The sequence below is a fragment of the Delphinus delphis genome, chromosome 20, assembly GCF_949987515.2.
Source record: "Delphinus delphis chromosome 20, mDelDel1.2, whole genome shotgun sequence".
Lineage (NCBI taxonomy): Eukaryota > Metazoa > Chordata > Mammalia > Artiodactyla > Delphinidae > Delphinus > Delphinus delphis.
In genome coordinates, this window is record NC_082702.1 from 25,498,290 (window position 1) to 25,522,217 (window position 23,928).

At 51.3% G+C, this 23,928-nt stretch overlaps 1 protein-coding gene across 2 annotated transcripts in view; it reads right to left on the bottom strand.

The window, feature by feature from the left end:
• Positions 1-23,928, bottom strand: part of ZNF423 (zinc finger protein 423) — a 328,113-nt gene that overhangs the window by 292,719 nt on the left and 11,466 nt on the right. Inside the window, exon 1 of one of the 2 annotated variants that reach the window (XM_060000400.1) lies at positions 16,852-16,885. The exons of the other annotated variant lie outside the window; for it this stretch is intronic. The gene's annotated coding sequence lies outside the window, so the exon portion shown is untranslated. Of the gene's footprint in view, positions 1-16,851; positions 16,886-23,928 lie in introns of those variants that run through there. 2 annotated transcript variants of the gene reach the window in all.

The window sequence follows — 23,928 nt, forward strand, 5'->3', positions numbered from 1 at the left end:
ACTACTAAGCCTGCGCTCTAGAGCCCGCGAGCCACAACTACTGAAGCCCGCGTGCCGAGAGCCCGTGCTCCAGAACAAGAGAAGCCACCGCAATAAGTCTGTGCACTGCAACGAAGAGTAGGCCCTGCTCACCACAACTAGAGAAAGCCCACGCGCAGCAATGAAGACCCAACGTAGCCAAAAAGAAAATAATTAAATTTTTTTTAAATAAAAATATTTTTAAAAGATAGCTTATCCATGATACTGCTGGGAATTGATTTTCACATTCTTTAAAAAAAAAAAATGACATGAGAAGCGCTTGAAAGGTATCTTCCCCTACAAATCAATGTCATACCCAGGTGGTTAAAATTCTACCATTAGCTATTCATTCCTTTGAGTCAACAGTGCTTTCCCCAGGATATTCTTTTAAAGAAGATTCCAAACAGTTCATTGTAAATGTCTTTGTCTAGAGGAGAGACCTGAGCAACATTTCAGTCCTGGAAAAACAGAAATTAATAATAACCACAACAATAGTAAAAAACAACAACAGCAATAACTAACCAAAACTGAGCAATAACTACGCTCGAGGCACTCTCCCAAGTGCTGGGGGACACAGTTGTCTGGAAAGGTTTCTGAGAGGGAAGAAAAGCACATGTGTATTTTAGATAAGAAGCTGCTAAGGTCCCCCCAAAATACCATCCCCTCGCTGAGATCAGACATTTGGTGTCTTTCCAAAAGCGAAGCATCCACCACATTTGTGATCTCGAAATAAGTCTGGCATCTTCCAGGGACAAAACTTTCAGCTGCCAAATAGCTGGGGCTCGGCTAAGGCTCCAGCCACCTGACGTTCTGTGCGGGGAGGGTGCATGGAGTCCTGGCAGTGGGGAGGGGAGGGCAGGGGAGGCAGGGGAAAGTTTATCTCAACACTTTTCCCTAAAATGCTGATCTTAGGTCTAGACAACAGAAAAGATGCTGCTAAAATTACTATGAAGTCTTTCCCCCAAAGGCATTTGGTTACATCTGATTTTAAAACACACTTGCAGAAGTCCACTCTCTTGGCCCATCCTGGGCTTCCAGATGAGGGCTCTGGTAGGAGCCTCCAAGATTATCAACTCCATAAAGAGAAGCGGAGGCCTGGAGAGGATTTCCCAGGAGGCAGAGCAGGAACTGGAACGTGGATCCCCGACCCCGAACCAGGGTGTGAGCCCCAGAGTCACAGGGACCACCACGTGCCTTAGCCTGAACGAGAAGAGCTGGGTAGAGCCATGTTGGCAGGGAAGGAGATTCTCAGGCTGAGCTATGACCCTGGAGGTAGGAGAACTGGGGAAAGAGTAGTTCAAGAACAAGAGAAAATAAATTTAAAAGGAGACCACCAAGGGACTTCCCTGGTGGCGCAGTGGTTGAGAATCCGCCTGCCAATGCAGGGGACACGGGTTCAAACCCTAGTCCAGGAGGATCCCACATGCCGTGGAGCAACTAAGCTCATGCACCACAACTACTGAGCCTGCGCTCTAGAACCCGAGAGCCACAACTACTGAAGCCCGCGCACCTAGAGCCCGTGCTCCGCAACAAGAGAAGCCACCGCAATGAGAAGCCCGCGCACCGCCACAAAGAGTAGCCCCCGCTCACTGCAACTAGAGAAAGCCCACGAGCAGCAACGAAGAACCAACACAGCAAAAAAAAAAGAAGACCATCCACTTATCCCAGTGGTTGTTATCTGCACATGAAGTTTTAACCCGACTGTCCTCTAACCCTATTAGATAAGTACGTAGCGAAGCATGGTTATCTCCATTTTTATCAAGGTTCAGAGAGGTTAAGACACTAGTCCAGGATCACACAGTTGGTGGTACCAGCTCTTCTATCCGCCAGCCTCTCTAACCTCAGTTCACAAACCTCCCTTCTCTGTGCTCCAACACACTGGTCTTTCCTGAGTTCATCAAATGTGCCAAGCCCTCCTGGGGGTGATGAATTGTACACCACTATCAACATGACTAACACCCTCCCACATGCCAGGCCCACCATCTCCACCAAGTTACTCATAGTTCGCTCTCAGCTCTATCATCCCTTTTCCTGGGAAGCCTTCTATTAATTTGAAGTCCAATTCCACTACTCCATGACATACCCTCCCCTGAATCGCATCGTAGCGTCATATCCACAGCCACCTTCCCTCTACAGCAAGGCTGCATAAAAGTCACCTGGGGGCATTGTTAAAACTCAGAGTCTTGGGCTCCACTCACAGAGACTCCCGATTCAGCAGGTCTGGGGTAGGGCCTGGGAGTCTGCATTTCTAACAAGTTCCCAGGTGACGCTGCTGCTGATCCTGTGTTATCCAGGCCAGAAGCCACAAGCCTCGAGCGGCTATTTAAATTAAAGTTAATTAAAATTAAATAAAATTTAAAACAGTAGTTCTTCAGTCATACTAGGCACATTTCATGTGCTCAATACTCATGGCTACCATACTGGACAGCACAGACCTAGAACATTTCTTTCAAAAGTTCTGTTGCACAGTGCTGGTCTAGACACCAAAGAGCAGGCCCTGTTGTTAATCACAGGCTCATCTGTGTGAGTATTTGATTACTGGTATCTCTTCCATAAGACTACATTCCACGAGGACAGGGCCTAATATTGATAAAGGGTGGATGGATGATGGATGGGTGGTGAGGACCCTGCCCCCCCCCACAGTGGCCTAACCCCACTCTGGGGGGCGGGCTCCATCAGCTGATGGAATGGGGAAGCTTTACACTCCACCACCCCGACTGTCCTGCTAGAGCATACACCCTCCGCTCAATCCCACAGCCCATGTCCCTCAATATGGGCAGCAGCGGACGGTCCCCCAGGTGCCACATAACCATGCCTAACTGAGAGCAAAGCTGTATTGGAAAAGCAAGGCAGCTCTTAGCTGCCCTGACTATTTTGAGTTCTTCGATGCCTAGCAAACAAGCGCCGACAATCTGCCTTTAATAGCCCCAGTTCTGAGCGTCTTCAAGACATTTCTTTCCAACTAAGTAACCCAAATAAATCTAGCGACTTTTTTTATAAGGAGAAATAATTAAAGAACAGATGGTGTTGCTTACTTTGAAATTTTTGCTCTAAAATAGATTTTGTGGGCACCTTGGTTGGAGTTCAACTCCCCCCGCTTCATCCGTGTGTCAGAAAAGGAGATCAGCTCACTAATTACCTGGCTGTCTTTTCTCTACAAGATCCCAATTTAAGAATCTCGTTTCATTCTAAGAAAATTAATTCAAAATGCCAAATAATTTAAAAATGTATTAAGATTCCCCTTAGACTAGAAAGAGGAAAGGAGCTTTCATTTGTCTGCTAAAAATCACCTTGGGTAGTCGGAGCGAAGTTGAGCTCTTAAGACTTGATCCCCAGAACTGAGATTTTTGGCAACGCTATTGGTTCCATACGTCCACAAAATGTTTCATTTAAAATATATGTGCTTTTAAATCGGTCTCTGACCATTTCTATGCCATGGTCTCTAACCGCCCCACGCATTCTCCCAACCCTTGGAGTCTTGTTGTCCTCGGAAGCTAGACTCTTTTATTTGCGTTGGAGGTAACCTATTTCCAACATGCCAAAACCTGTTCACTTTCAAAGCCACGTTTGGAGATTTTAGAGCCTGAAATGGAATAAAATTTAAATTTAATAAAATTTGAGACCCGAACCAAAAAAAAAAAAAAAAAAAATGAACCGGTTTAAAAGCCAGCTACCCAGACGTTGAGGAAAATATTCTGAGAAAGCCCCACAGGGCGGAGGGGGAGAAAACCAGACCATCGTTAGCCTGCCAAATGTCATTTGGGGCTGATTTTAGAGGAGAACCAGAGCTGGGGATGCAATGCAATTATTTAAATCCAGAAAGAAAAATGTTTGCTCCAAAATTTGGCACCAGCTGACTGCCTCTGATTCTTCTCGTTTTCAACCAATTCCGCGCACGGGTGGGGAAGTTTCCAGCCAGAAGGGCATACCGGACAAGGCTGTTACACCTGGCCTGGACACGCAGCTTGCAAGCTGCAAGGTCCTGGTATTTTTTTATCAGATGGAATGAGTTTCGTGCTAAAGCATTGTGGGGTAGCGAATCACATTTTTCTTTAACTCACAGGTTGTAACAAGAGGGGATTTTCTCCCTTCCTTTGTTTCTCTCCGTCTCTGCCTTTGTCCCTGGCTGGCAGCCCCCCTCTGCCCCTACCGCGCGCTGTCTCTCTTTCCCTCCCCCTGGCTGCCGGTGTGTGAAGCCCTCGTCTGGCTGTCACTCAGGCCCCTTTGTGGGCTCCACAGGCCTCAGGGTATTACAACCTCCCACAGCCCCAGGCCCTCTGCAGCCTCGGAGGCTGTGCTCAAAAGACACGCTGCGCTCCAAAGCCGCAGGCCGGCCAGGAGTTTGCTTTGACACCCACAAAAGGGCTCCGGAGGACGCACCAAACGCCCTCGGATGGTTTCCTCCTGCCCCAGAGATGGTTCCGTGCAGAAAACCAATCAGCACCTGTCCTAGTAGGGAGAGAGCTGGGAAAGAAGGGCAAGACAGAGCGCTCCAGCACTTCCTGGCTGGCAAGCGGATACATTAATTCCAACAAGAGTGTGGCAGAAACTCTGGGGTGGGGGGCCAGCACCCAATACACAGAATCATGGGTGCATTTGGGCTGAAAGGTCATTCGTTGGTCTAGGTCATCCTCGCAGGAATTTTTGAAGACGAGTTAGTTCAGGCCAAGAGGCTGCTGCCGCCTCATCTTCTCTCCTGCTTGGCCCCCTGCTAGGTCAGAAGGGATGAGACCCACACTGTTAGTGAGCACAGCTTTTCTAGCACCTTCCGTCTCCCTGCTTCCCTTGCTCTCACCCCTCAGCCCAAAGCTCTCCCCTGCTCTCCTTTCTTCTCAGCTCTCCACGTCTTTCTTCGTTTAGAGGGTCAGAGCCTTCCCTCTCCAGGAAGTTTGCCTGGGAGAATAACAGTAGGATTGTTTGCTGCAGGCTAGTAATCCTGTTCCGGCTCACGGCCTCCTCAAAGCAGCCTTCCGAGATGAGATACTACTGCTACCCCATTTAGCAAATGAGAAAACTGAGGCTCAGATGGGTTAAATGACTTGCCCAGCTAGTCAGCTGCAGAGCCAGGATTTAACTGTTTCTCCAGAAACGTGAAAGGATCCTCAATTCCTCTGGACGACCGACACTGTGGACCCTCTGCCAGCGAGGCCTTGCCCTGGGGTGTGGCCCAGAAGAGGGGACCGCCAGCACTGAGTTACCCCCACTCTCTCATCAGGCCACCCCGGTGACTAATGACTCGGCAAAGCAGAGAGGCCCCCGTGGGGGACAAGGCCTGTGATCGACCTTGAACTTAAGAGGCTCCAAGCTCTGACCAGCATCACTAATGGGCCGGGAGTAACCTGAGCCAGCCCTTGGATGGAAGCTCCGGGCACTATGGCTGGCTGGCCTGCCGGCGGCTGGCAACACTACCTAGATAAGAGCCTCACTTCTCCATTTCACGGGGCCTCTGTTCAGCACTACCTTTTCTCATACAACAAAGCAGCTCCCGTTTATCAAGCGCTGACTGAGTGCCAGCACTCTGCTAAGCACTTTACACACATTATCTTGTTTAATCTTCACTACTGTGCAGAAGAATCGTGTTAATGCGGCATTCTAGGCAAGGAAACTGAGGCTCAGGAAGGACAAGGGCACACGGCTAATGAGCCCCGGGCCGGTATTTGAAGAGTCCTATGTTCTGCGCCACAGTCCCGTGCTACCTTTGGAAGGAGATTATGGTTGATTGATCTTCCTTTCATTTTAATATATTTTCACAGCACTCTGCATCATGCCAAAAGGGAAAAAAAAGTTGTAACTTGATAGGAAGAGAAGAGGGGGAGCAACAAAAAAGGTTTGGAAGAGTGTTAATATTTTATTTGATGGGAAAACTTCACACACACATGTACAAGCACATGGGCATACATGTACCCAGACAGACACAACACAGGCACGATAGCCTTAATCTGCTGTTTATTTGGGATTTCGTGATTGTCAAAAATTAAAAATCTCAAACGCTCATTTTTCGCCTCTAGTAGATCATCAGTTTCAACTGCGCAAAAGGACCCAGACACAAATTCTTCCCTATCACGCTTCTAAGCTACCCAAGAGGCTTCTGAGCAGACAGCAAGGCACCATAGCCCTGGCCCAACATTATACAGGCTCCTTCACGTGTTTCTTCAGAGCCCTAGCATTGGTCCTGGAGGTGGCGATTAGAGGCCCCCTTTCCCAGATGAGGACCCTGAGCCTCCCAGGGGGTGAGGACCATGCCCACTGTCACTCAGCCTACAGGCGGCAGAGCCAGGTTCCCAACCCAGGTCCATCTGCCTCCAAAGCACTTCTAACCTGCTTCCAACGTCCACTCATTCCAGTCCTAAAGGAGGGCGGCTGCTGGGTGGTCCTGGGACCATCTGCAGAGATGTCCACCCAGCACCCGAGTGATGGGAGAGCATCACTGAAGTCCTCAGCCCTGGTCAGATTTCAGGGAGGCCAGAGCACTGGGCTGGGAGACCTGGGCTCAAGGATAAACCTAGGAGGCTCACTTCCCCTCTCCGAGCCTTTCTAGTCATCAGATCTTACATTTTCCTACAGAACAGGAGCTTTTCTGGGTCTCCTACACAGAAAGAAACCTGACCCCTTGCTCTCTCTCCCTGGACCCCATCTCTCCAGCAGACACCGAGATGCCTAGAAAAGGACCACGTTCTAGGTGCCCTGTAGCAGAGGCCACGAAACTCCGTCAGGCAGGCACCCTCACCCACCAGCAGCTGGCCCCCTCCTTGATGGAAAAGAAACTCATGGGCGGGTTTTTAAGGCTTGAAATAAAGTTTAAGTATTACGTGGAAATTACTAAACAAATCAAATCACTGTTAAGTGGATGTCATGGGCTTCCTCTAGACAATACGTTTAATGAAAATTATTGTCCTCTTGGTTATAGTTTTAGATTTGCATTTTATTACCAGAGAACCACTTATGCATTACTCTAGGATTTTCATTAGGTAAATAAATTTTTATGTGGATTTCATTATATTCCCTTGGCTGAAATCCTGATCACTTAACAGCAAGAATGCTGCTCTGACATCCTGTGTGTCAATCAGGATGTAACTGTTTCCTCTGGTTGTTGAAAGTACTTTTTAAAAAATCTGGTGTTGATGGCAAAAGGAAAAGGGACAGGGTCGGAACTCAGGGTAGAGTCTGTGTCCAAGTTCTTTCACTGAAACATACACACACAACTAAAAAGGAATTTTCTGTTTAAAGAGATATGTGCACATATCAAGATATATATATATATATATATATATATGTATATATATATGATATATATAAACTTCATATTAAAGTGTTTTAGACATAAAATATATATACATCTCATATACAATATTTTTCTGGTGTCTTCTTCACCCTGCTTTGGCCTGTCCAACATGAACTGCTGCTATAGCACCGAGACTAACAGGACTGAGGTGTAGGCCAGTCCTGGAGAAATGAAGTTGAAAGGAACAAGCTTGGGAGAAGGCAGGAAGGAAGACAGTGGGGGTAGACATTCCTGGAACCGCAGCCATCAGCAGGAAAAAAAATCTTTTCTAAGAAGTCTAATATGAAGCAATTAAGCTAATTGGAATCTAGATTGTACCGGGTGCCTCCGGAAACTTGAGACCAGGGGAATCTCCTTGCTGGGAAAAAAAAAAAAAAAAAAAAAATCACACCACTATATGAATGAATGAGGGAATGAATGAATGAAGAGGTTAAAAACTGACCCTAACATCCAGGTCTCATCCACCAGGCCCTTGAGACATAGGGGTCTCCAGGTTCTCCTTTTCTAAGGCCCAACAGGGTTTTAGAAGAATTTGCTAATAATAAAAAACTCAGCTTATTAAAAAGGGCCGCCACGTGCCAGGGACTGGGCTGAACTGATGTGCATGACGGCATCCACCTCTGGTCCATCCAGCCCAAAGGACCAAGAGAGAACCTTCCAAGATGCCTTTCCTGAAAGTACAGCAGAGACGCAAACATCTCAAAGTGGCCCAGGGAAGAACAGCAGCAGGGGCCACAAAGCAAGCCTGAGGGAGGGTGGACGAGTCAGGCTTCTTGCTATGAGGATGCCCCGAATACCTTCACGCGGGTTTTCATGAGGATGGCCTTGTGGCATGTTGAACCTTAACTCCTGCCCAGAATCGGGATTCAAACGTTGAGGTTCCATTATCAGCTCTGATTATCTATGTGATTTGGGGAAAGCCAGTAACTTCCCTGATTCTCAGTTTCTTGTCAGTGAAAATAACGGCACCAACTTCATAGAGGTATTTTTGAGAGTAAAAGAAAATTGACACAGACTGAAAGAAAACATTTGCAAATCATATGTCCAGGCTATATGGAGAACTCCGAAAATTCAACAACAAAAAAACAAACAGTCCAATTCAAAACTGGGTAAAGGACGTCAACAGACATTTCTTCAAAGAAGACCTACGAATGGCCAATAGGCACATGAAAAGATGCTCAACATCACTTATCATTAGGGAAATGTAAATCAAAACTACAATGAGATACTGCCTCATACAACAGGATGACTATTATCCAAAAAAACAGAAAATAACAAGTGTTGGTAAGGATGTGGAGAAATTGGAACTTGTGCACTGTCGGTGGGAATATAAATTGGTGCAGCAGGGCTTCCCTGGTGGCGCAGTGGTTGAGAGTCCACCTGCCGATGCAGGGGACACGGGTTCGTGCCCCGGTCCGGGAAGATCCCACATGCCGCGGAGCGGCTGCGCCCGTGAGCCATGGCTGCTGAGCCTGCGTGTCTGGAGCCCGTGCTCCGCAACGGGAGAGGCCACAACAGTGAGAGGCCCGCATACCACAAAAAAAAAAAAAAAAAAAAAAAATGGTGCAACCACTATAGAAAATGGTATAGCCATTCTCAAAAAATTAAAAGTAGAATTACTATGTGATCCAGCTGTTCCACTTCTGGGTATATATTCAAAAGAATAGATAGCAGGGTCCTAAAGAGATACTCACACAGCCATGTTTACAGCAGCATTATTCACAATAGCCAAGAGATGGAAACAACCTAGTATGTATCGACAGGTGAATGGATAAACAAAACATGGTACAACTGTACAGTGGACTATTATTCAGCCTTTAAAAGGAAAGCAATTCTGCAATATGTTACAGCATGGATGAACCTTGAGGACGTTATGCTAAAGACAAATACTGTATGATTCCATTTTTATATGAGGTACTAGGTCAAATCCACTGAGACAGAAAGCAAAGTGGTAGTTATTACCAGGGGCCTGGAGGAGGAGGGAGGTGGGGGTATTGTTTAACGGGTAGAGAGTTTCAGTTTTAAAAGATGGAAGAGTTATGGAGATGGATGGTGGCGACGGCTGCACAACAATACGAATGCACCTATTACCTTGAACCGTACACTCAAAAATGGTTAAAATAGTAAGTTTTATGTGTTTTTTACCACAGTAAAAGCATTGGAAAAAATAAGAGAAGTGAACAAAAACTACTTATGTCTAGTGCCACTGAATGTTGTCTCCACAAAACCATCGGCCCTCCAAAGGCGCCCTTTGCAACAATTTTTTCAGCTGTTGAAAACCCCCTAAAACTACCTGCACTCCAATTTCAAGTTTTTTAAGGGTACAGCAAAGCTTCCTTAATCTTCAATCCCAAAACTAGTCACCTGTGATACTCAAGCAGGGGTTTGACTGAGCATTTCTCAATGACCTTCACAAAGGCTGGGAGGAAAGAAGTTAAAGGATGTGAAAAAATGAGGAGGACTGAAGTGAGAGTCCCCCAAATGAAACAGTGGCCCCCTGCAGGGGGAACTTTGGGGGAATTTTATTTTCTTCTGTATATTTTTGTGTATTATCCATGCCATCTGCCATTGAGCAAGTGTTGCAAAATGTTAAAGTCTTTTTCATCCTATGAACTAAAAGAAATAGCTAAGGAAATAGGAGAGGACACGCATCTCAGAAGCATCTTCGTGCATATAATAAAAGACATGATTACATTTCCCCGCCCTCCAATCAGCTGCTGAAAGTCATCACTCACATCTCCCCATCACCTGCTCAGCCCCAGGCACACAGGCCTTCTCACCTTCCTTGGACCTCAGGGCACTCTTCTGTGCAGGGCCTTTGCACGTGCTGTGCCTGCTGCCTGGAGAGTCATATCACCTCCTTCACATCTTCGCTCACAGTCGCCTCCTCAGGGAAGCCTTCCGTGACCCAATCTAAAACTGCACATGCCCAGCCAGGCTCCCGGCCCTCTCCCCCTTCATTGTCTCCCTGAGCCCTGATCACTAACACACCACACACTGTGCGCCCACGTACCACGTACACTGCCTCCCCGCCACCAACAAAAACTAGAGGTGGGCTGCAGGGGGGCATGGATGTTGACATTGTATTGGCTGCCACACCCAGAGCCCTACTCCGGCACCATCGGGTGCTCAGCATGAATAGATTGGAGGAATGAGTGAATGAATGAAGGCTGACTTTGAATTATTCTTACCTACTTATTAAAGCAGCCCCAAGACTCTTTTGTCCACACTTTCTTAGTAACCCTAGTACAAACTGCTGAAAGAGCTTGACTCTTCTCTGATTCAGACTTTTCACTAATTCAGAGTGGCCTCCTGCCCACAGACTTTAATAAGAGCACCACGAGATGGACCATCTCCAGGGTCCTGACCCCACATTCCAAGTCCGGGGCATTTTTCTTGAAGAGCATTTATCACTCAATCAAGCCACCCACCCTGCCAACACTGCTGAACACCACTTACAAGAGGCTCGGCCATCACTGCTTCAAATCTCACTTGTCCTCAAATATCTCCTGTTTATCTTGGGAACGGTCTACATGAATAGTCCGTTTGTTGGAAGAACATAATATTTTCCTTGGCTTTTAGGCAACAGTCTGGCAAATGAGCTTTCCCCGTGTAACTTTCTGACGGCTTTATGCGAGCAGTTAATTAGAATTATACAGACATGTTTAGAGAGGTTTAAATGAAGCATAGTTCGAATTTGTGAAAATATATATAATTACTCACACCGACACTTCCCACTGAAAAAGCAAAGGCAACGTAAGCAAGATCCCTTTGCAACAGCAGACGCTAGGAAAGCCTCCGCCAGCTTCAATGGCTCCACTTTGGGGGCCTTGGGGAGACCAAACCCTGGCGGGGAACCTGCAGCCCCACCACCTAACACTTTCCTCATCAGGCTCAAACTGCAGCCAATGTGTTCCCAAAAGGGTCCCTGGGGTGGTCGCCAGGACCCAGGCGAGGCTCGCGTGGACACGTGGACACAAGCTGGGTCCCGCCCACGCACGGGAGCAAGGCTATGATTTGTCATACAACCAGCTACGCAGAAGAGGTCTGCAGACCCCGGGAGGTTCTTTCTCTGCCCTGCGGGAGAGACCTCAGCACTGAGCAACGTCTTCTGTAGCCTGAGGACTTAAAGAAGGGAGAGCTTCGAGGCGGGCTCGCCTAATCTGGTTCCGTCCATCTTCCAGCCGATTCCCCCATCCCACCTGTGCCCCGGCTCACCTCAGTGTTACCCAACCTGGCCAGGGCTTGCCCTTTTCTCTCCCCCTGCCCAGTCCCATGGTGACAGCGTGGCAGTGTCCACAGCATGGGGGTGTGTCCCAGAATCCACTTCATCTGACCCCTGTCAACAGTCAACCTGACTATTCGGGTCAAAGAATTCCTCAAAATTACTCAGATTCCTTGTCTTTAAACTTCAAAGAACTACAGCCAACCTTCCTCACCTTCGTGTTGCCTAAAATAACCAGCTGGCTCCCATGCCAGCCTTACGATTTAGCATCAGCAGAACTGATAACTGAATGGCTTTCCCAGGAAGGGGGTGGGCTTGACAGCCACCCCCCATCCCCCACAAAGGGGTTGACCCCGCTGCCCCACGGGCAGAGGGAGTTCCCAGCCATGAAAAAGAAACGTCCTTGGGGCAAAGCGACTGGGCACGCGTGGGCAAGGGTCAGATCCAGACGTCCAGACGTGCATCCACGCTGCCTGCTGGTTTCAACCACTAGGCCAACCAGCCACACAGGCTGGCCCACAGCTCCACCCTCAGCCCGCCCCCCACAGGCTCTCCACTGTGTGACCCACCTCCAGATTCAGGTGTTTCCACAGAACCAGCCCTTGGAGAAGCCCTCCCTGCCAGCAATCCCGTCACTGTGAAGAGAAAAGGGTCCACAGACTCATGGAGATATTTTGTCCCTCCTCTTTCCTCAAAGAGCTAAGAACACAGGAAGGGATTGGGGGCCCAGGGGAGAGGGAGAGAGAAGCAGATGAGGCAGAGGAAAGAGACAAGGAATTCAGGTAGGTCCTCCAATCAGTGCATATTTACTAAATGCCTGCTCCATGCCACGCACCTGCTGAATCCCTCCTCCTCCCCTCTCGTCTTTCTCGGAAAGCCTAGGGACACAGGAGTGGACAAGTCAAACCCGGTCCCTGTCCAGATAGAGCTGAGAGTCCAGTACAGAAGGAAGACTGTAAACAAGTAAATACATAAATAAAGTCCTACTGAGAATAACTAACATGACATTAAAAAAAAAATAGAGACCAATAGGAGTGGGCCCACTTTGGGGGGAAAGTAGGCAGGAAAGGTGACACTGAGCTGAGTCCAGAAGGATGAGAAGGAGCCAGCCAGGCAGGCAAGTGGGGAGAGTGATTCCGTCAGAGGGAAAGACGGACAAAGGAATGGCGTAGTCCTAGAAAAGGAAGCGAGGAAAGAGGGACTAGGAAGATTAGGATATGGGAGAGGGCCCTAATGAGACGAGGGAGGTGTTTCGGAACCTTGTGTGGAAAGAGATACAGGCACTGGCACAGACCTCCTAGAGCCTGCCTATCCCCAAACAGCACTAGGTACCTCCCCAGCATCCATTTCTTTCTTGCTGACCAAACTTAAAATTTGTTACTATCCCCAGGAGCCACTAAATCTAAGGAAAGCTGGGGCTCTCTAGAGCCCCAGGAGTGATGCTCCATACCCTGGCCTGTGTTGGTCTAGGATGTGCACGGGAGGCCATTCTCACCAATGAGACACAAGGGAGGGACCAGAAGGCCATTTAGGAAAGGTATCCTTCCTCTGAAGACAGACCCATGTAAGGGAGCTTCTCTCTCCTGGTTTTGGGACATTGATGTGTGGGGATGTGATGTCTGGCACCACAGCAGCTATTTCTTCACCATGAGGAGACAAAGCTGAGGGCAAGAGCCAATGTGTTAAGCAGGACAGAGCATAAAGATGGAAGGCACCCAAGTTGCTGCTGATGGTGTTGACTGCCTCACTAAGTACTCTGAAGCCACACTCGCTCCAGACTTCTTGTCCTATGAGATATTACATCCCCTTATGCTTGTTTTGAACTTGGATTTCATGTCTTCCATCCCAACTGACAGGATCCCTTGTCAGCCAGCCAGTTCTATCAAAACTGGATGTCTGGCCTAGCTGCTTGCTCTTCCACTTTCCAGAAGACCATTTAGGTTTTTCCGTGCCACTCCCTGCCCCAACCAGTCAGAGGTGCAATCCTCTCTCTAGGGGAAATTCACAACCTCAGGATCTTGGAGAAAAATTCTATCCAGAGCAGTGAAATGTTTAAAAAATAGACCATAAAGATCAGAGGAGGGAGAAAAGGGGAGAAAGCATTATGCTTAATGACACCGTCCAATAATAGTTAAAAAAAAAAGAACCTCACCATGCCTGAGTCCGTGTTCCTGCTCTAATCAGTAGAGGTCAGAGGTCACAATGAAATCTTTCTTAGGTCATTTTATCCTTGTAATACTCCTAGGAGGTGGGGACATTTTTGCTATTTTATAGTTGGAGAAACTATATATATATATGTGTGTATATATATATATATATAGAGAGAGAGAGAGAGAGAGAGAGAGGGAGAGAGGGAGAGAGAGAGAGGGAGAGGGATCTAGAGCCAAGAGGCCTATGTTCAAATCTTGACTCCTCCGTTCACCAGCTGTGTGACCTTGGGCCTCAGAGCCTCAGTTTCCTCATCTATAAAATGGGGATAACATAACTGCCTCTTAGAGCTGCTGTGAGGATAACATGAGACACTATATAAAGGACACCAGAGCCCTGTCTATAGTTTCCAACCAGGGCTGTACATGATGGAGGCCTGGAGGCACGCTGGGATTCACAGGAGCTATTTTCATAAGCAGTGCTCAAGATACCCAGGCTGGGACTTCCCTGGTGGCGCAGTGGTTAAGAATCCGCCTGCCAATGCAGGGGACACAGGTTAGAGCCCTGGTCCGGGAAGTCCCACATGCCGCAGAGCAACTAAGCCTGTGTGCCACAACTACTGGGCCTGCGCTCTAGAGCCCGCAAGCTACAACCACTGCAGCCCACGCGCCTACAGCCCGTGCTCTGCAACAAGAGAAGCCACCGTAATGAGAAGCCCGCGCACCTCAACAAAGACCCAACGCAGCCAAAAATTAATTAATTAATTAAAGACAGGAAAAATTAAAAAGATACCCAGGTTATGGGACAGAGCTCTGCAGAGTGAAGAAGCTGCTGGCATTCATCAGTTTCACTCACTTGCTTTGTTACTTCTGACTTTTCCTCCTACAATGTGGAGGAGGGTCCAGAAAAGCCACTGAACATCTGAGGGCTCTGCTGCTGAGGCCAGGTCATCAGGGGGGTGGGGCAGGCACCATTCCTCAGCTGTAAATCCCACTCCAGCCCAGATCCTTTGTCAGACTATTTGCAACTATACAGGTACTATTCTGGGCCCACCCAACACAAGTAGATTTAAAATATATTAGAATCAGCTAAAAAGTCATTTGGGTCAAGCCTGCTGACCAAGCTGGGCAATGCTGCTTGAGTCTGAAAAACAGAGTGAGATCATGAAACACCTGTCTTCTGGGGGCAGTAGGCTCTAAAGGGAGCCACTGAGGAGGAGGCCAGGAATGTTCTGAGTGAAGGCAAGCTCCTGGGAATAAGGAGTGTGACCTCCCAAAGTGACTCCTTTTCCAGATCTCTGCCCCTGGCCAATAAGGACATCTGGAGGCCTGGAACCCAGAGCCCCTAGGGCAGAGCCAGGGGGCCCAGGGGAAGCTCCTCAAATAGGCAGAGCCTGAGCAGACATCTCATAACAGATCAGCAGGGACCCAGAGGGCATCCCAGTGAAACACTGAGCCTCGAGCTTGCAGGACACTGGGTAAACAGACCTACTGCAGTCAGGATCCCCAGTCCCCCAGGGCCGGCAGGCACAGAAGTGGGCGACCTGCGCAGGGGGGCCATGATGAATATACCCCACCCGCTGGAGCAGCCTCCGCCCCTCACCACCAGGGCTGTCACCAGGCAGGACAATGGGCCCAGCAGTCCCAATTCCGCCCATTTGTTACGAGAGAGAAGCAAGAAATCTGAATGAATGCTTCTGTGCAATCTCCACATTTTTAAATGTTGGTTTATTTCTTTTAAACACAGCACAACCCAATCAAAACATATCTGTGGGCAACACTGGGCCTCGGGCCACCAGTTTGCAACCGTAATCAAAAAGGCTGAAAGAGTAACATAAAGGAGTAGATACTGGAGTCTGGAGATTTCCTTATGCTCACCTCGGCCCTCCCCGGGCCCGAGCCCCTGACCTGAATGGGGTCCACAGGCTCCACCCACCAGGCAATACCCACAGCCCTGGAAACACCTTTCCACCAAGAAAAGCTTCCACACGTAGCTCTTCCTAGAGCCTGAGTTTCCTCCCCGAACTGGATGGATGGATTTCCATGTGGGAAGAAAGGCCTGCGCATGCACCCAGCTCCAGACCCCAGTATTTATACAGTTTCATAAACTGCAAGCGATTATTTTGTTTCATAAGAACAATCACTATGCAAATGAAACCTCCAGCTAATACAAACAGGGCTGTTAAATTCACTTGCCAATGTTTATGAAAAGAAACTCAGTGCAGCCCTGACCAAGCTTGCTAAGAAAATGTTTAATCACAACATACATTTAAGTGAGGAAATTAGGCAAATAAGAAAAGATGTGCTGACTTGCTCCCAGAGCCCCACCACTACCACCCACCCCCTCCTCTATTCAGCAAGACAATGAAATGAAAAGGTTTCCAGAGGACGGACAGATGTCAAGACTCAAGGAGGAAAAGACAGAAAAGGCAGAGATTAGAGAAGCACGGTTCCCAAATTCAAAGAGCACCCTCAGGGTCTGCCCCCCGTTTTTTACATTTGTTTTTTGACAGGGCTGTGGGAAGGGAGAATGGGAGAACGTGCAGGGGGTTCCACGGGACTGGGCTGGTGGTCACGCAGGGCGGGCGTGAGGAATTTCCCGCTGGCTCATGGCTCCTACAGTTGGCAGCCAGGACATGGCCTGTACTCAGGAGTGATCACACGTGGGGCCAGGCCCCTGGACCACAGAGCTAGGACTCGGGATGGAGTGAGTTCCCAGTTGGCGGGGCATCCTGGGGCTGTGGCTTCCACAGCCTGTGGCAGGGCAGGGGGACCCATGCAACACCCGAGCAGGATAGAGTGATGGGGGACTCAGGCAGGACCCCTGGCGGAGGGTCTCAAGTCCTTAGACAGCCATGTGATAGCCCAGGAAGAGTTAACAGCCCCAGTATCAGGATGGATTCTAGAATGTTAGGGCAATGAAAATTCATCTCATCAGCCTGTGTGACTTCAAGCAAGTTACTTTCCCTTTCTGTGCCACAGTTGCCTTATCTTTAAAATAGAGATTAGGAAAGCGTGCCTCACGACATCATTGTGACAATACCATGAGGTCATAAATACAAAATGCTTAGCTGAGTCCTTGAAACATAGTAAATGCTCAGTAAAGGTTAGCTATCTGGTCTAAATCCTGCGTCCCATAGATAAGGCCCTGAGAAGGTTGGTGGATTTCTCCAACTCACACAAATCAACAGCAGACACGGAACTTGACCCCAGCTCCAGTCTCCCCAGCAGAGATTTAGAAGAATGGGTGGAGGCTAGGGCCTGGCCCTGCCCCACGTCCCCTCAGGGAAGTGCGCTCGGCCAGGAGACAGTGGTAGGAGGGACCTCTGGAGCAGCAGCTCCCTGGGGCTGGGGGAAACCAGAGCCTGGCCCTGGCAGGGCCTCCCAGGGGCCCGGGCAGGGGCAGCTGTCCAGAACTGTCTGTCCACGGAGGGGGCAGGGAGGCTGCCACTCGGAGCACACCGTGTGCCAGTCCCTGGGGCCGGGCCGGCTCAGCCTGCTGGCTCCATCCAGAGCCCGCCCCAAGGGATGCTGGGGGAGGCATCCAGGATCAGAGCCTCCGGCTGCACACTCCCCTCCCCCAGCAACAGGGGACTAAAGTGGGTCAAGGAGGAAGGAGGGGGCCCAGGAGGACTGGGGGAGGGGCCCGAGGAACTCGGAAGGCACCCAGAGGGAGGGGACCAGGGGAGGATGCCTGCAAAAGCAAAACCATGTGTGCGGTGGGCCTTTGGGGAGCCAGGGCAGAGCTGCCAAGGACCTGGGGGCTCTCAACATCGCCTCCAAGTTAACTCCAAGGGGCTTTAGCCCAGGCTCCCGCCCCCAGAGGTCTTTGCCTTTCTGCTACCCGCTGGCCCCGGGGGCTCGGTTTTCCCCCACACCCTCAGCTTCTTCCAGAGCCCCACCTCCCCACCAGCCCGCAGCCAAGGGGTCTGTGAGGGGCCCTCTCAGTCAGCTCTGACCCCCTCCCTGGCTCAGAGCAGAAGGTGGGCCCAGCGTGGCGCAGCAGCCCTGCCAGGAGGTACAGCCCGGGGAAAAGCAATCTAGTTGACCTCATCCTGGGCCTGACCTCAGCAGGACTGTGGCGTTACCAGGTCAAGTCAGGCCCCAGTCACCAGGGAGAACAGCTAGAGTGGGCCTCGCAACCTCACAGGGGTGTCCTTGGGGAGCCCGGTGCAAAATGCAAGGGAGGGAGGCAGGAAATGCCAAACAGGGCTGGTCCCAGCTCGGAGGGGAAGCCGGGCTTCAGGCTCCTCAGAGGTAGGGGCTGGGGGAACACAGCTCGACCTTGGGAAACACGGACTCTAGTCGGCCTCCACCCCTGGCTGGCCCTGGCCCAATCACCGGCTTCTCTCCCAGCTCCTCCACCCTGCATGGCCCAAAAAAAAAAAGGAAACAACCACCCAGGCAACTCGATATGGTCCAGAAACCTCCAGGGTCCCTGGGTTCCAGGAAGCCTGCGCAGGAGGGGGTGGAGGGCAGGGAATGCAGAGGGTCGGTGCCCAGGGAGAGGGACTTCAGGAGGGAGGGGAAGAGCTGCTGCTCCTGGGCCTCTTGGCCAAGATGGGCGTCAGCTGAAGGGCTGCCTGGAAACCCAGCCCTGGAGGGGCTCCTGTCCTGGGTTCAAACCCAAGCTTCAGGGAAAATGTTGGTGGGCAGGAAGATGCAGGCTCACCGGCCACGTCCTGGGCTTAAGGGGCAGTTTGCGTGGAAACAGAGCGAGGCCCAGAGGACAGGGCCCTTTAAATCTTTGAGTTCCCTCCGCAAGGCCACCCACCCCAAACCACCACATCCAAGATTCCTGGGCTGAGCCAGCTGGACTCTTGGGGCCTGGGGGTGGGGTGGGGGACAGTAGAAGGGAGGACTCCCCACCCTAAATGCATCAAGTAAGCACCTCCCACCTAGCAGAACAGAGGGGCTGGCCTGGCTGTGCAGCTCCTAAGAACCCAGGAAGCAGGTACAGCTCTGTCCGCCAGCCACCCCGAATGTCCCAAGGGCCTGGCCTCGTTCTCCCACCCCAGCCTGTCCAAGCTGCTTCTCCCCCAGCTGAACTTGAGGAGTAGGCCCAGGCAGGCAGGAGGAGGGGAGGGGAGTGGGGGAGTGCGGACTTGGCCACCGGCTGGGTCCTCAGGGGGAACATGGTGTTACCAACCTCAGAGTTCATCACTGTTTATGGGTCTGTCTCCCAGCCTGGCTCCTGGGGGAGGGGAGGCCGTTTGTCTACTAGGAGTCCAGAAGGTGGCTCTGGAAGTGACTTGGGCAGGCACATGGTGTCAGGCAGCCTGGTTGTGACATGTGACCTTGGACTTCAGGCTGACCCTTGATGCTTCCTCACCTGAAGGATGGCAAGTGTATGGTACCAGCCTCACAGGGCCGTTGAGGGGATTCATGAGAAAACATGCGCAAAGCACTCAGCAAGCCTCAGTAAATGTGACCCCCTCCTGCCACCCCTGTGGCCCGGGCCACACCTTTGTCCACAGAGCAGAGCAGACTTGGAACTCTCCTAACAAAATGACAAAATGAACAGAGAGGTCTGAGGATAGGCCAAGCCTTACCCAAAGCTCAGACCCGGAACGTACAACAAGCCTTGAGCTCCCAGGGCAAGCCCGAGCAATGGGTATTTTGAGGCCATGAGACACGAAATTCAGAATAAAGCCCATTCCGATACCCAGTTCAGACTGAACTGTGGATACAGTAGGCGCTTGAGGGCTGCTGTCTTTTCACTGGCCTGACTGGAGGTCAGAGGGACGGGGATAGCTCAGGGATTTGGGTGCCAGTGACGGGGCATCAGGGCCTACCCTCCACCTCCAACCCTAACGGTGTGCCGAGGAAGCCCTAGGCCCTAGTGAGCCAGGACCTGGGGGTCAGGACCCCTGTCTATGGGACGTGGGGACCTTGGAAATGAGAAGCCTAACAAGTAGACACCAACTCTGCTACGTATGTGCAGTGTGACCCAAGGCCAGGCTGTGGGCTTCTCTGGGTCCCCCTTTCTCATCTGGAAAATGAGGAGGGAACCCCCCCAACCTACTCCCTGGGTACTTGGAGGTGCCCGTGAGAACCTCTGGAACCACTCTGCGCTCAGAGGTTGTGCAAACCTCCAGGGTTTTCAAGTTTAAGGTCCAGGGGCTGCCCCAGGACTCCCCAGAAGGGACCTGTGGGCCACCCCACCTGCACGTTAGTGTAACAGTTCACTTTATTGTCAGGCTAGCTACCCTGCCCGCGACTAAACTTCAAGCTCCGTGAAGGCAGGGACGCAGCTTTCTTCACTTGTCACTGTGCACCCAACAATAAGATCGAGCACAGAATGGGAAATACGCATCCAGGGAATGGATGAAGTCGGGAAGTATCCATTCAGTGAATGAATGAGTGAGTGAATTTTAAGTGGCAAACCCAGAATCACTAGATCTGTTTGTAAATCTTCCGTCTGTAATTTCTTGAACATATACAGATACAAATAAACTCAGAATTGCACTCCCACGCCCATAATCCCCATACATGTGCGCCTGGGCGCCAAGCAGGGGCAAAGCGCGACTCCGGGGTCAGAGTGTCTGCGTTCAAAACCTCTCTGGTCCCAACTGTGAGACACTGAGCAATTCGTTTTGCCACCGTGTGCCTCAGTTTCCTCCTCTGTGAAACGGGGATAATCACAGTACCTACCTCACAGGGCTGCTGTGAAGCTTAAATGTGAAGCGCTCAAAAGCAATCGAGGACATTTATTTTGTATTATTTGTATCCACTCAGGGACCGGCCCTACTGTGGTCAACTGCCCTCTCCCAGCCCCGCCCCAAAGCTACGGGCTAATCACCGCTCCAGTCGGCACCGGTCTCCCCTTCCAAGGCGCACATCTGGCCAGCGGGGGCCGCAGCCCACCCACCGGCCGGCACCCGGCTGTGGGCTAGACGCAGCCGCCGCCGCCTCCTGCCCGGTCCCCGCCCCCCGCCCCCCGGCTCTGGGCCGAGGACTCAGGAGTTCTGGGGGCGCCAGCTGGGCCCGTTCAGCCCCAGACTCCGAGGGGCGGGCGGCTAGGCGGCCCGCGGTGCAGAACAAGCCCCGGCCCCACCCGGGCAGCGCAAGCGAGCGCCGCAGCCCGAGCCTTCCCAGCCAGCCCCCCGCCGCGGCCGCTTTGTGCCCAAACCTGGGCCTGAGTTATTGCGCCGCAGCCATGGAGCCCTCCCGGGCGGGGGGCGGCCCGACGCGTTCCCAGGACAGCCGCCTCAAAGGGGTCCTGGGGCCGCCCCGCGGGGCGGGCAGACGAGGGCCCGGGGAGGGGCCGCGTTCCCAAGCGCCCGGCCGGCCGGCCTGGCTCGCTGGGCAGGACGGGCCCCAAGGTCCCTCCCCCAAGCCCCCTCCCCATCTGTTCTCCAGCCGCTTCCCCAACCCCGGATCTCCGGGATGGCCTCGCCCTCTCCCACTGACCTTGACCTCTTCCCCCTTCCCCACCACTTCTCCGTTCCCCTTCCGTCATCTCCCGGGACCCAGATCACACCGGGCAACTCTGCAGACATACCCCAGGAGGGTCCTTGAGGCCCCCAAATCCCACCTCCCGTCCTAGAAGTTTCTGCACTCCCCACCCCATCAGCCTCGGGTCACAGCCCTGGCTTGGAAAAGCGCTGGATTCTGGGCTGGGCCTCTGAGGGAATGGGCTGTGGGAGCCTCCTGGCCTCATTTTCCCATCTGTCAGATGGGGATGGGAATGTGGGTCCGGTGCCAGGCACTGGGGACCCGGCAGTGACCGGGACAGGCAGGGACTCTGCCAGGTGGTGCTCAGAAAGAGCCCCATGAGACTGACTCACCACCCGGAGAAGCATCTCTCTGCGCCCTGACTGTGCTATAGAAACCACAGAGGGCTGGGCCAGTGGTGTGTCCTCCCAGCTGAGAAGGCAGAAGCCCAGGGAAGGACCCCCACCTCCCACATAGCCCAGCCCCTCCAAAGCACCAACTGCAAAGGCTTCCAGCCCGCAGCTCCCCTCATGACCAATCCCCCATCACCCTGGGCTTAAGTGTCACATCCCAAATGGCCCGGGCTGGACAGCCTTCCCCACCACTCCCTGCCTATCCCAAGACCTGCTTTGTTTCTCAGAAATTATGTTATTGACTCATGTACTTGTAGATGGCCTGTCTCCACCACTAGAATAAACTTCTGTCTGTTCACTGTTGTGGCCTCAGCACCTCGAAGAGTGCCTGGCACATAGTAGGTGCTCAATAAACGTATGAGATGAATAAATAAACTTATGAATGAATGAGCAAACCAGTAATGATAGTAGACCTTCAAAGGCTAGAAACCTGAACTGTACCCAGGTCATAGGATTCCCTGACAAGTGATCAAGTAAGTTTGAAAATCAGAAACTATTAACAGGTCTGAGAGAATCCCATATTAGCATCTGAAAGACTCTGAGAAGCCCTGTAAGTTTTAAAAACTTGTAACTCTGTTTAACACAGTGGTTGCCAAATGTGTTTGGCCACAGAAAATATTTTTTATTCTTTTGGTGGAACATCAACGAAATCCTGGAATACATTTTGGGAAACAAGAATATAAACTCATTTCTCACCCTCACAGTCATGACTTTACAGATGTCAACTGAATCTTAGCACGGAGAAAGGACTTGCTTCTTTGTTTTAGCAAAGTCAAGTCTAGCATAGTGCTTGGTGTGTAGTAGGTGCTCCAAAATTATCTCAATGAATGGATATAAACTAAATTCACCAAGTCTACCATCCATGTGCATTTTCTCTACCCGCCTACGGATGGTCTGAATCATGCAAGCAATGACAAGAGCCTCTTCCCATGGAGGCTGGCGCTCACACATGTACATCCGTGCACAGGCACACATGCATGCATACGTGTGCACACGCAGACGAACTCGAGCTCATACACACATGCACAGACTCACATATGTATGCACATAGGCACACATACACACACATTCACACCCATCTGGGGCATACACCAGCCCACACAATCCCCTTCCCTGTGCCTGGCCAGTGCGCCCCCCTTTAGAAAGACAGCTGTCCTTGGTGAGGTGGGGAGAATGAGGGATGCAGAAACCTCTTGCACAACCTGGCACCTCGGGGCGGGGGGGGCGGGTAGGACGATCCCAGCAGGTGACAGATTAAAAGCTAGGTTTTTCCCAAGCATTTTCCTCTGGCACTGCATTCAAAGCACAAATGTACAGGTGAGAGAGAGAGAGAGAGAGAGAGAGAACGGCAAAGTCAGGCTGCTCCGAAGTGTGAGCAGCCCAAGCCTCCGGATGGCCGTTTCAGTTTTACAAAGCTCTTTCTCACACCTCTCCTGGGAGGGGAGCCCCCATTTCATAGAACATGAAGCTGAGGCTCACAGGTAACATGAGGAGGAAGTGGGTGGGTAAGAAATGGGAGTCCAGGGCTTCCCTGGTGGCGCAGTGGTTGAGAGTCCGCCTGCCGATGCAGGGGACACAGGTTCATGCCCCGGTCCGGGAAGATCCCACATGCCGCGGAGCGGCTGGGCCCGTGAGCCATGGCCGCTGAGCCTGTGCGCCTGCGCGTCCGGAGCCTGTGCTCCGCAACGGGAGAGGCCACAGCAGTGAGAGACCCGCATACCGCAAAAAAAAAAAAAAAAAAAAGAAGTGGGAGTCCAGGTCTGCCTGCTCAGAATCCCCCCACACACCCCCACAGCTTGGGGGGTCCAGGATGTTCCCAAGGCAGACCCTGGCCAGGGTCAGTGGCAGCAGCAAGATCCCCCCAACTCATCCTTGCCCTGCCCCCAGGCACAATTCTGCCACAAGGTCATCACATGACCTTGGACATCTGATTTGCCCTTCTGGGAAAGTCTGACCATTCACATGACAAGGGAGTTCAGCTAAGGATTCTCTAAGATCTGTTATTTCTTGTGGGGAAAAAAAAAAGTCTAAGGCCCCCACCTGAGCAGTGAGAAGTGAGTGTCAAGATGAGATGAGATACTGCCTGAAAAATGCACACTCCAGTGCCTGCATACAGGGGGAGCTCATTACATGTTAGCTGCTCTGGGTGTTGTGATTCTATCTTTCTGGACAAAATCAAACATTACCCCCTCTTCCAGGCCTTGCCTGATTCCCCCTATCAAGGGAACCCCTCCAACCTCTCTCAGCCTTCAACCTGCACCTCTATCTTGGGCCCTGTGGTTAGGGTTGTATGTCCTCTCCAGACTGTGGGCTTCCTGAGGGCATGGCCTCCCTTTGGTTCATCTCTACATCCTCCTTCGAGCCCAGGCGAAGATACTCACCTGGGTAAGATACTCAGGATATGGA